We start from the raw sequence: 13,570 nt of genomic DNA, 5'->3' as shown, positions 1-13,570 counted from the left end.
ACACAATGGGTGAAAAGCTAAAGGACAGTAGATAAGAACCTACTTGTAGTGTGCACTGTTCCTAACGGAAACAGACCTGTTTTCCAAACAATAATAACAATAAAGGTTCTCTCACAGCTTAATCAATTTATAAGTGAATTTTTTATATAGATTATTTGTATTTTACATGATTAAATCATATCATATAAACATATCAACAATCATTAAATGCCTTCTGGTGTGTTAATACGCTTTTCTGAAACAGTGAAAAATTAGACAATGTTGATACATAGTCCATTATGACATAAAACACTGTCATAATACATCTTTTTTTGGCAAATTTATATTGAAACAACATCATTTAGTGAATACATAAATCATACGATCTGATCTTCAACATTATTTTTTCACTGAAGCAACGCCCAATGCATTTCGGGACCAAGGGTACCATTCTTCAGGGGCGAAATCACTCTTTAGCGGTTCATCTGACAGATCACTGGCGGCATCATGCTTATTCATCTGCATATGATACCCCAAAAAGGGTTAATCAGGCCTTTGATCCTTTGTTCTGGTCCGAGAAGGTGGAAGGCACACACGACTTTAGGTAAAAATGTTGGGTTAGTCCTAAGAACCACTTTGTTATAATGAATTTGCAAAAATGGTTCTTGTATGGTTAATGCATGGAGTTCACTAACTCTTCTAAGATGCGATAGCGGCTAGGAAGACTACTTTCCAAGTGAGGAACTGTAATTCGCATTTGTGCAGAGGTTCAAATGGGGAACCCATGAGTCTGGTAAGGACAATATTTAGATCCCACACCGGAGAGGGTGGAACTCTGGGTGGAATTATTCTTTTAAGTCCTTCCATAAATGCTTTGATAGCGGGCACTCTAAACAAAGACACGTGTTGTCTGTTTTTGTGATAAGCTGCTATTGCAGCGAGATGTAGTCTTATGGATGTATATGGTAGGTTACCTTGTTGTTGGTGCAAGAGATAACAGATGTTTTGAATAGAAGCATCTAGTGGATTGATTTTGTTATTTGTACAGTAAATTACAAATCGTTTCCACTTTGCGGCGTAGCATGCTCTGGTGGTAGGACGTCTAGCCTCTTGATGTTCATGCAGTCTGGCTGAAGGTTGAGCTAGCCAAACTCTAAGACTTCAGGTGCCAGATCGCAAGATTGAGTTGATTGGGATCTGGATGCCTCATCTCTCCATGGTTCTTAGCGAGAAGCTTGGGTGATAGGCGTAGCTTTTGATGAGCAACTACTGATAGTTCCAAGAGGGATGTGAACCATGGTTGTTGGCCCAATGTTGGAGCAACCAGGACCATTGTGAGGGAATGCTGTTTGAGCTTCAGAACCAATAGCAGAATGAGCTGTAGAGGCGGAAAAGCTTAAGCAAATTTTCCTGACCAGTTCATCCATATCGCCTTGACTTCGGACAATGGGTGTGGATACCTGGATGCGAAGCGTGGGCATTTTGCAATTTGGTGTGTGGCGAACATCTCTATTTCTGGGTGGCCCCACATGTGAAAGAATGGAAGAAGAACTTGAGGATTAAGTTCCCATTCGTGGATCTGCTGTCTTTGACGACTGAGCAGATCTGCAATTTGATTGTGTACTCCTGGGAGGTGTTCTGCAAGGAGGTATATGTTTTGCTGAATGTCCCATCTCCATATGCTTTGAGCTAGGTGTGAAAGCTGTAGAGAGTGTATCCCCCCCCCCTAATTCTGTACGTAGTGCACTGCTGTCATGTTGTCTGTACGGACCAGGACAGCTTTGCCTACCAGATGGAGTTGAAAGGATGTTAAGACCAGGAAAATTGCCAATAATTCCAGGTAATTTATGTGGAGTTGCTTATGCTGAGGGTCCATATGCCCTGAATGGTATAGTTTCGAAGATGAGCTCCCCAGCCAGTGAGCGATGAGTTTGTTAGCACGATCTGGGGAACCGGGTCGAGGAACGGCTGCCCTTTGGAAAGGTTTTGTGCGTTCCACCACTGCAGAGAGCGATGTGTGCTGCTGTTCAGCAACACCAGATCTGTTAGGTGACATTGAGCCTGGTTCCACTGACGTGCCAAACACTCTTGTAAGGGACGCTTTTGGAATCTTGCATAAGGGACGATGAGAATGCAAGAGACCATCATCCGGATTAACTGCATGAACACTCGAGCTAGTAATGAGTGTTGAGGCTGAAATTGTGATATTAGAGCTTGCATGTTGTGTATTCTGACTGGGTAGGGGTATGGTAGAGATTTTCATTGTAGCTCCTAGATATTGTTGAGTGCTGGACGGCTGAAGGTGGGACTTGGTGAGGTTCACCATGAATCCCAAGTTGTGAAACAACTTGACTGTTTGTGTGTGTGTGTAGCACATAGCTGCTGTGTGACTTGGCTTTTATGAGCCAGTCATCCAGATAAGGGAACACGTGAATATGTTGTCTTCGTAAGTGAGCTGCTACTACTGCAAGGCACTTGGTAAAGACTCTGGGTGCTGTGGTCACCCTGAAAAGCAGGACTTTTAACTGGTAGTGTTGACAGTCTACCACAAACCTGAGATATTTCCTGTGAGCGGGGTGAATGGGAATATGAAAGTAAGCATCCTTTAAAAGCAGAATGGAGAGTAAGTCGCCTTGTTGGAGCAGTGGTAGCACCTGCAGGAGAGTGACCATGTGGAAGTGGTCTAACTGAATGTAAAGGTTTAACGGTCTGAGGTCCAGTATTGGACTGAGAGAGCAGTCCTTTTTTGGAATTAGAATATATTTGGAGTAAATCCCCTATGCCTTGATGAGGCAAGGGGACTGGTTCTATTGCATGTTTTTGTAATAGAGAGAGAACCTCTTGTTTTAGAAGAGTCAGATGTTCAGTGGACATTGGATGTTGGCTGGGAGGGATATTTGGCGGAGTGGAAGCGAGTCAGGCAATAACCATACTGGATAATTTCCCTTACCCACCAGTCTGTTGTGATGGAATCCCAGACAGGTAGGAACTGTGAGAGACGTCCTCCGACAGGAGTGGAAATATCGGGGGAAGTGAAGGGAAGTCACTGCATGGTGGTAGGGGACAACAGGGTGTTGTTACTGTGGCCTCTTCCCTTATTGTTTTTACCCCTGTACCCTCCTCGAAAATATCCTCTGGAGGAGGTAGTTTAATTGGGACTTTTATATGATGAAGAGTGATGTTCTGAGATAGTTGTTTTGGAACAAGCCCTGTAAAAGGAGCAAAGAAAAGAGCCTCCAGGGGAAGACAATTGCAAGGCCCCCATGGACTTGGCAGTCTCAGTATCCTTTTGCCATCTATTCTAAAGATGTATCGACTGTGGGTCCAAAAATATGCTCTTGGTGAAAATGCTGATTAAGAACAGTGGATTGCACCTCTTGCTTGAATCCGGATATCTGAAGCAAGCATGCCAGAGTAGTAAAACGCTGGTATTAACAGCACGAGATACTGTATCAGCCGCATCGAGGGCACATTTTATAGATGTGGTGGTTATTAGTTTACCCTCCTGTATAAGGTAATTCGCTTTGTTTTTATATTGCTCAGGAAGATGTTGCATTGGCTTTTCAAGCTCATCATAGTGAGCTCTGTAATATCTAGCCAACAAAGCTTGGGCATTGGCAATCCGCCAATGATTCGAAGCCTGTGATGCAATTTGTTTGCCAGATGTGTCTGAGTTTTGATTCCTTATCAGGAGGAGGGGTGTCGCCTGTTCTCTGTGAATTTGCCCTCTTGCGTGAATTAGACACACGAAAATCTAAAGGGACCTGACTTCTGATGTACACTGGGTCATTGTCAGCTGCCTTATATTTTTTGTCCACCCTGGAGTTGAAGATCCTGGCTCTGATAGGGTCTTTGAACACTTCTGGTGCATGTTTTAGCATGCCTTTTATCATTAGCAGGGGGTGTGTAGACTTTTGTGAGGGAGCCAATGTTTGTAATAGGTCTCCTAAGGGATCAGGGTGTAATTGCACCCAGAGGTATTGGCCAGCCTCGGGTCTAGAGGGGTAGAGGCCCGGGTCATTGTGAGGCTCGGGATCGGTATCATAATCCTCCCAAGGGTCTATATTGTGTGGGATAGTTTGTGCGTCATCATCCCTATCTGGATCTCCGTTCCCATCCCCATCTGTATACTCATCTTCCTCATCCTGTGGTTGAGGTGGAATGTATGTTGCAGGGATTGTGCAGGAGAAATTAAGGAATTGGGATAAGCTGGAGGAGAGTAAGGTGGAGAAGTATTAGTGCCCATTTCCTTCAGTTTAGCGGGTATTTCAGAGTCTTCTGAATGGCCCAGTTTCCTCTTTTCAGGAGGGTTGGTGGTAACATGACCGGTTTCTGGGTCAACGTGTATCGTTTCCCGCTTTGGATCCGAAAGATCTGGCACAGACTGTTTGGGTACAATGTCCTTTTTCGGTGCCGAAGGTTTAGGGTCAGAATGTTTATGACTTTGTCCCTGGAGCTTTCTGCTGAGTCTTGGATTCTTTAGCCTTTGGTGTAGGAGTTTGTAGCTCCGAGACCTTTAGCGGCTCCGAATTTTTTGATTTAACCTGTTTCGGCTCTGAAGGCTTGTCCCTTGTTTGTTTCGACGCCAAGGGCTTTAGCGTCAATGTTGTTTTCGGTGCCGAAGTGTGGCACAGGTCTAGGTTTGGACTTCGGTGTCGGGGTGACTTGTCGATACCGGAATGGGGTTAGCTCAAGCCCGAGAGAGGAGGCTTTTCTTTTGGTTTCATAGCCGGGCCAGAGTGAGAGGCGTCTGAAATGTGTTGCTGGTGTCGACCTGAGCCTGAGGGCGGAGGTTTTACCAGAGCCTTTTGTTTGGGATTTGTTAGGAGAGGAGTCTTGGTACTCAAGGACCGTTGAGCCGGGGTGGCGGTCTGGTCTTCTATGTCAGAGTTGTCGGCCTCGGAGATGGAGATCTCTCCATCGGCTTGTTGTTTTGGATGGACATTGGGATCTGCTCCGGAACAGTGCTGCTTCCGTGGGCCATTTTGTGACATCGAGTCAGGCAGTCACGGATGGTTTTCTTCGACCAGAAAGATGCACAGGCCTCGCAGTTCTCGTCTTCGTGCTCCGGGGAGAGGCAGAGATTGCAAACCTCATGTAAATCTGTGTGTGGGAACATAGCACCACACCCGGGGCATTTTTTAAAAGGAGTCCTTTCCATTGACTGCTGGCGTTGTCGGTACGGATAGGCCCAATGGCCCGCGTCGAAGATCTAGGAAGAGGATTTTATATTGTCCTAAGATGCACGTCGAAAGGGAAACACAATTGAAACAATACCGTCAAGTGGTGAGGGATTGGGTGTCGAAGGGGGTTTAGAGAACAACACCGACCCGGAGCGCAGCAAATCACATCCTAACCCGAAGGCGGAAAAACACAATCTGGAGATGGAGTTGATGCCCATGCACACAATCACCGTAAGGAGGAGTAAACCTATCTTGTGACTACAAAGACTTCTTCCAAGACAAAAACAAGGTGCAAACATCCGAGCCCAACACCAGATGGCAATCTATGCAAAGTATATAATCTACAGCTCATATGCCTCGAACTGATAAAAATTATGAAAAAGCTGTATCCCTACATGTGGAGAAAGGTTTTGATTGGATGGACAGAAAGTATCTGTTTAATATAATGGTGCAGATAGGCATAGGAACAGACATCACCCAAAAGGAGGTGCGAGTGCTAAAACCTATTTGCTCCAGGGTTTTGGAGAACAAATGGTGTGGAACATAAAAGGTAGTTCAGAAGTACTAAGGTTAACGATTTGGTGGGAACAGGTGCCACAAGGGAACTTAAGAGGGTGTTCCATGTGAACAGACTGATGGCTTACCTCCAGAGAGATTACAGAGTGAGAGTCTCTTTCCTGGCCTACTGCATAAAAACATGAGGTGGCACTGTGAAAGGGGTTCAGCTAGCCCAAGTTAAAACCCCAGCAGCAGAGGCGCATGTAGGGAGATGTTGCGACCGTTTGTCAACCTCTTCTCACTGACTCCAGTGTTGACACCTGTCTGTGTGCATGACAGATACAGGAGATAGTCTGCCAGTGAAGGGCAAAATGTACAGAATGTCTGGCCTGGTTCAGGGATACATTAAGGTGGAAGTTGCCAAAATGTTGGACCCGGAGATTATTGAGAGATATCAAAGTCTGTGATCTAGTTTTGTGGTTCTAGTAGCAAAACAAGGATCTAGTGAATTTCTATGTGGACTACCAAGCCCTCAATGACCAAGAAGACTGCATTTTCTATGCCAGATGGGCTATATTAGTTCAAGGTTGAGGAATGCTGCTGACACTTCAGCATTTCATGAACCATGATTTTGCAGGGCTGGAGGAGCGGGGTGTGGCCAGGCCTACTTGGATAGCACTGCAGTGTTCAGCAATTCATGGCAATACTGGCAGAGGCACCTAGGGCAGGTGTTGGTTAGGACAAAGAAGGCAAAACTGACCATCAAAATGACCAAGTGTCAGGTAGAGCTGTCCTCACTAGTCTACCTTGGGCATGAGGTGGGGAACTAAAAGATTCAATCTGTGATGGACTGGGAAGTGCCTACCACCCAGAGTGAGGTACAGATCCTTTTAGGACTCCTAAAGGTATAACAGGATCTTTGTGGCAAACTATGAACTACAGTTGCCCCATAGACGCCTTTGACATATGCACTGCACACCAACCCGATGTAGGCCAAAGGTGAATTAAGCACAAAGCAGCTGAACTTTAAATGAGTGAGCCTGGAGTCCTCACTCCAGTGAGACAGGTAAAAAGGCCTGTTCCCTCCTGCTGGTCACTACATGGAATGCTGCCACCACTGTGCCAAACATTCGAGTTGGGGCACTAAGAGTAGGGGTGCACATCAACATGCATGGGACTTTTCTTTCCCAACAAGTGCCCCTCCCAGGTCATAACCCCTCAAACCATATCCCAACCTGGAGAAGTTGGGTTGTCAGATCATTCAAATCCAGCCGGAAAATTCACTATAATTCCTATGCATTAATCCGGCTCTGTGCTCCACAATAAAGTCTAACCACTGCAAAAAAAAGACCATCTTGGGACTTCTACTAATAAATGCTACTGGACACACTCTACCTTTGTCTTCCAGTTGAGCGAACAGCTCCAACTCCCTTGTCCGAGGCATCATCTCTATATCTATAATGGAATCTATAAAGGAAGGCTGACTGATCTGGTGCTTTCAGTACAGGTGCAGGATATAGTGCCTTCTTCAGTTACTCAAATGTGTTCCGACACTCAGTCCATATCACTTTTCTGGGCTTCTTTTTGGAGGTCAAAGCAGTCAATGGGGCAACTATAGTTCATAGTTTGCCACAATGTTCCTGGTATACCTTGTGAGTCCTAAAAAGGCCTTCAACTCAGCCTGGGTAGTAGGCACTTCCTAATCCATCACCGAGACTAGCAGACCTTGGCCCCAGTTCTGGTCACATGCAAAAGTCTTGCAGAGCTTCTCCTCCTCGCAAAGTTTGATTGGCTACTTGACGGTGACAGTTTTGGGAGTCTTGAGCTCTCAATCTTGTAGTCCATTTCCAAACACCAAATGTGATTTAGAGTCAGAGTCTTTAAAATTTGTTTTAGTAACCTCTCCTCTGCCCATCCTCCAGAAGAAGTCTGTTGCAGCAGGGGCAACTCCAAATCGGATAGCACCACACCACAGGCCATGCATTTCTGTGCAGTGTGTGTAGACTATATTCATGTACTGGGTGTATGTGTGACTGTAAATGGTACAATACCTGAAGGATATAGTGCTGTGCAGTGCATTTACATTGCATGCATATACGGATTGTGTGTGCCTGTGAACGGTACAATACATAGAAAACTCTGGGTTCCATTTTGGAAGACCAAGGCCTAACTAAAGGAACATGAAGAGTGTAGGTAGAGACAGATTTGTGAATCGAGGCATTCCTGTAAGCTAGGAGAGACACACACTGAAGGAAGTGGGAGAGCCAGGCTCTTTAGCACACTTCAACGGATGCTCTTTGATCAGAGAGAGAACTGTGGGAAGAGGCCAAGAAGAAGATGGAGATGGAGATGGGGCAAGGCCCTGGGGTAACCTTTTGATACACCGCACTGTGACGGACATCCAGGCCTGTGTTGTGATGCTATCACATTTGGAGTTGCCCCTGCTGTGACAGACTTCTTTCTGGAGGCAGGGCAGAGGAGAGGGTACTTCAACATAAACTTTCAAGAAAATTCTAAGTCACATTTGGTGTCTAGAAATGGACTATAGATAGCTCAAGACTCCAAAAACTGTCAAGCAGCCAGTCTGGCTCCTGAGGAGAAGGAGCTCTGAAAGACATCTGCCTGTGACCAGGACTGAGGCCAAGGTCTGCTAGTCTCCCGGCTGGGTGAAGGGACATCACCCACGGAATCCAAGATCACCTGCCCATGGAGCCTGGAGCATCCGCACCTGCCTGCTTGCAAAGACCAGTGTGCCATGTGAGGGCGAGGAGAGCATTGGAGGGAGTGAGGTTCATTGGGAGACCCTGGAGATCAGATCCCTGTAGCGAAGCGCGAGGAGCAGAGACAGTCGCTGCACCAATTCGGAAATCGCCCATATTTAGAATTTAAGTAGGTGACCCTCATGCCAGACGGCCCCAGGGAACTTGCCTGCCAGAGAGCAGTTCTGTGCTGAAACACTTTTGGCTTTAACAAAGAGTAGGACTCCTGAGACTTCGACTACAAATTGGGCTTAATGTTGCCTAACGTGGATGGGGAATAATCACTAAACTACCGAGAGTGGATTTAGACTCAGGGACCCACCAATGCCTTGACCTCAGGGGACTGTGTATATGGCTGTGAATGTCATACTTACTTTGTGTTTGTATATAAATACTCCTTTTTTCATAAAGTAATTATTTGCCTAGACAATCATTTACTTGAGTGTATTTCGAGTTGTGAGCCTGTGTCCCCCCCAGTGTGTTTCAATCCCCCCTCACCCTCCCCCCTCCCGAGAACCCACACCACTGAGAGCCAAGTGCTGAAGGGGTTTGGTCCAGCGACTCAGTATCCATAGTAGGTGAGGCCCAGAGACCTCCAGAGCAAAAGGCCTCAACCTTCACGGTAAGGCCCAGTAGCTCCAGCTTGCATAGTGGGCCTCTGAAGGGGTTCTGACAGTGGTGTAACTTTAAGCTCTAAAAAGTCCAAACTACATGCTTCAACTAAAATGGGAGGGCTCAGATTACACATAACAAGCATTTACAATGCAACGGTTTCACCTTTGTAAAAGTTAGAGCTATTGGCATTGTAAATGACAAATTTTTCATTTATGTGTTGGTTTTGAAAACAGATAAATAAATGGCATTGCCATTTACAATGCCAAGAGCTTAATCTCTCGCAAACAGTAAAAATGATTAATAATAACTAACCTCCTTATCAAAGGACCAAAAACCCTGCCTTAAGTTGCAGTCATTAAAGAGCTTGCGGACAATTAGGAGCTCTCTGAGTGATGGTGTGTTTTGTAGGTGTGCGTGTGTTTGTAGGTGTGTGTGCGCATGTGAGTATGCACATGTGCACGGGTGTGTGTGCATGATCATTGTGTGAATGAACGTTCACAAGTGTGTATTAATGTGCGCATGTGAGTGAGTGTGCATATGCATGGATCCACAAGGCATGAAATGTATGTGCCACTCTAGTTCGTAGTGCCGATACTAAGTAACTGAGTACCGGCCCATTTAAAGCACTGAGGAAACGTGTTACCAATATTTCCCTGCATGTTCCATTTATTCCTTGTATGCAACAACGAGTAGAAAGGAAACAGAAAACAAAGAACGTGGAGACATTGACATTAAGTTGAAACTTAAAAGAAGCGTTTTTTTTTGCACGAGACTCCACAACCAACATTAAAGTGAACAAATTAAACCCAAGCTATCAGAATTACATGCATTTAAAACATACAACGGAAAGAACACGAGATATTAAAAATAAAGTAATGCTTATAAATGCACAATATTATTACTGCAATATGCGAACATGAAATCGCAGATACATTGTTGACACAATCACGAACTCACAACAATACAGAAGTCACAAAAGAGCACTGCAATGAATTTATTATAGCATCTTCTAGGCTACACCTTTACTGCCCAACCATCCACCCTCTGTCGAGTGTCTGGGATGTGGGGCGAAACTAAGCTGCCTTCTTACTGGAAGGAGTATATTGGGATTGAAAGCGGAATGGTATCACTCTTGTTTATCATTGTGGGGGCGAGGCAAGTTTTTTTTTCATTTTAAATTGTCCTCTACCTTCATTTACAAAGTTTCACATACAGAATACTAATTTAAAGTGTCGGAAACTTCAAGGGGGGGGGGGTGGATTTGCTTTCGAAGAGAGTTAAAGAAAGTGAGCAGAGACAACTAAAACTGTACTGGTTTATAAAAATACCAAGGAAAGATTTAAACCGAAGCCACATGTATAACTAAGCTCATCTTCTATAATCGCTATATGTAATATGCATAGATACATGAAAACACATTCTGCATTCCTATGAGGGCGCAACATGCGGTAGATGTAGGGTCAACGCACTGTAATATGATGCATGTTGTCCAAGATCACACGTTAAAGTCAAGCCAAGTTCAGAGGGTCTCACAATCTAGACCACTCAACAGCTCTCCCCCAAAATAATTAGATTATACGTGACAAATGTCATTTTCTTGGCCTTTGCAACAGGGGGTTAGAGGTATTCTCAATGAGAATTGTTTTTCACTTTTTGAATTTCTTCAAATAACATATTCCATTGACCGCAGATTACATTTGAAACACATATCTCGTATGCACACACGGACCAGACCATTATCTGTGATGCACAAAACGTGAAAGAGATATCTGTATTTTTACTTCGACTCTTGGAATATCGGTTTGTGCCTTGAGTACTAACAGTCCCCTATACATTCGTGCAACATCCGCTGACACGTGCTTATGTCCCATTGTAGAGCATCCACAGCCTCATGTTTGTCGACCCTTTGAACTAAATTTCAATGCATCGGTGGCTTTAAATTATGGCCCACGAATTTTGCTGCGTAAAAGAAAAGCACCCGGAGAAAATTCCTTTTAGAAAACCATGCATGCTCAGCACTTCACCGTGCATGCTAGAGACAGGGCTGTTTATCACTAGAACATGAGTGATGGAATACAAATATTTTATTTTACCATATTTTGTGTTTTATAATCTTGGTGCACTGCACACGTCATTGTAACTTCCCTATTCATCGAATGAGAAGATGTGTCAGGAAGTAGCTGCCATGTGCAAACAACATACTGTAGGCCTAAGAAATATTAGCTATGTGCTGAAGAGCTGAGTCTCAGGTGCTTTGAACAATCGCTGAGCACCCTGGGATTAGTGGCATTTTATTTCCAGCAGTAAACAACTTCACCAGAGTCACGTGCCCCTTTGCCGAATCAGTGTGAGGGCTCCAGGAAATCCTGCTATTATTCCACCCACTCTATGTGTGGTATCCCCTGAGCACAGAACTTCAACTTACAGACCCAAATATTACATTACAATGGCCTAGACAACTATCTTAGGCTCGCTTCATCGTGCCCGAGCTCGGTCTTTGTGAAGCGGTGGCAACGACGGCATGTGCTAGCACCGTCTTCATAGAAAATGTAAGCACTCCTGGGCTCTTGCTGCTTGTTACATAATAGGAACCCTATCTGTGCGTCACTCAAGGGGGGGACTCCCTCTGTCTTTTCCCTATCGTGGAAAACTCCATTAGAGAAGGAAACACGTATCTGATGATCACAGGTAACCCTGAGTTTGGCCTCCTCCCTCGGCGACGCCCCAGGAGACGCGCGTGACTCATTAGGACGTCAGTGGAACAGAAGTGCATAACAAGCACCTACGGGCACACGGACAGCGGGAGGGGGGGCGGACACGGACAGCAGGAGGGGGCGGACACGGACAGCAGGAGGGGGGCGGACACGGACAGCGGGAGGGGGCGGACACGGACACGGGGGCAGGAACAGCGAGTACTTAAAGGGAAACGTGTGGGAAGGGCAGGGCCGGGCTTCAGCGTGGGCAGCTCTGGAAACAAGCATTGGCGGTGGCGAAATGAAATAAAAACAAGCACCTACGGGCACACGGACAGCGGGAGGGGGGGCGGACACGGACAGGGGGGGGGCAGGAACAGCACACGGTCAGCGGGAGCGGGGGGCGGGAACGGGCACTCACCTGGACTTCTTCCGGCGGCCGTGGTCGGCATGGAATGACGAAAACAAACACCTAAAAAAAAAAAAACGAAACTCTGCCCACCGCCCGATGACGATGCAAAAAGGGTGGAGGGGGAAAATCGGGAACGCCCCCGAATCTGGTCCGGCCTTGACGGACAGATCCGGCTTCCAATGGCTAGCCTCCATTGATGGAGCTAGCCAATGGAAGCAGAGGCGGGACTAAGCCCCACACTGTAGGGACATAAGATTTCTCCTGGGCGGAGCTAGGAGCTCCGGCCCCAGGCGAAACCTAAAAATGTAATGGGTTCCACAGCAATTGAAGCAGCCTAAACACACTTGCAAGGAGGTGAGCCCTGGCTACATGCAGCTAGTCACTAAAAAGGGGGTCAGAATCAACTGCTCACGAAGGGCTCAAAAAGTGGAAACTACTCAAATCCTATCATACATACCTTGTGGTATGCCTGCCACAGAGCACATAACGTGGTGGGGACACATGGAAGGCTTTATGTCAATGCACCCTTACAGAAGAATGGGAATGTTATTGGCAGTACACTGCAGGCATGGGAAATGAGAAGAATTAAAAGAAACAGATGCTGAATGATATGCTGCAAGAAAAGCTTAACACTTGCAGAACTGTCAAGAATTGACTTACCACAAGTTCAATGGTGGAAATACAAGCAACAGATTAATTTCCCCCACACACCTCCTAGGTCCACTACCACTAGAATCACCCCAATCAGTTAAACATAAATGTATACATACCTTGGGATCCTACAAGGGTATGTTTTTTGGCTTAAACAAAATAAATATCAGGTTTTCACAACACAACAATGTTTCTCAAAATAGGGAAGGATCAAAGATTTTCTGTAAAAGTATTTAAAAGATGAATTGGAAGACTTAGACAATATGCACTTCAAAAAGGGTTAAGGGAAGGTAGCACCTATAACTAAACTACTTCAAGAACCGTCATAGATATAATTGTTTGCCTCTCCAACTACAACCTGTTAATTTAACCCATACCTCCCAATGCTGGGCAAGTACACTGCCCGGCTGTGACACTGTACAAATGGTAGGAAAGTGAAAAACGTACACGATCCTGAATGAAGGTCTGGAATATTATACAAAGAGAAACTGATCACATACATGATTGCTTCAAAGCACTGCTTCCCGATACTGCCAAGACTACAGAAATGGTTTGCAACATTGCTTGCAGTGGTAAAATGGAGTAAGGCTATGGAAGATGTCAAGAATAACAGCATGTGACGCAAAACTGAGACATTTTTGTATGATAAGTCTATGAAAATGTAATAGGTAAAATGAACAAACTAAAAGTCTAAATTTGAAGATATATGGGAAAGTGTTCTTACTGGATGAAAATAAAGATATCAAGAACGGAGGAAGACTGGTGAAATTGAAGGTGGTC

The 13,570-nt window shown here is 45.3% G+C and overlaps 1 protein-coding gene across 2 annotated transcripts in view; it reads right to left on the bottom strand.

Annotated features, from left to right (window-relative positions):
• Positions 1 to 13,570, bottom strand: part of ZNF292 (zinc finger protein 292) — a 635,852-nt gene that overhangs the window by 221,975 nt on the left and 400,307 nt on the right. The gene's annotated exons all lie outside the window — the stretch shown is intronic.

Source organism: Lissotriton vulgaris, chromosome 6, assembly GCF_964263255.1.
Source record: "Lissotriton vulgaris chromosome 6, aLisVul1.2, whole genome shotgun sequence".
Classification (NCBI taxonomy): domain Eukaryota; kingdom Metazoa; phylum Chordata; class Amphibia; order Caudata; family Salamandridae; genus Lissotriton; species Lissotriton vulgaris.
This window is presented reverse-complemented; position numbering and strand designations above follow the sequence as displayed.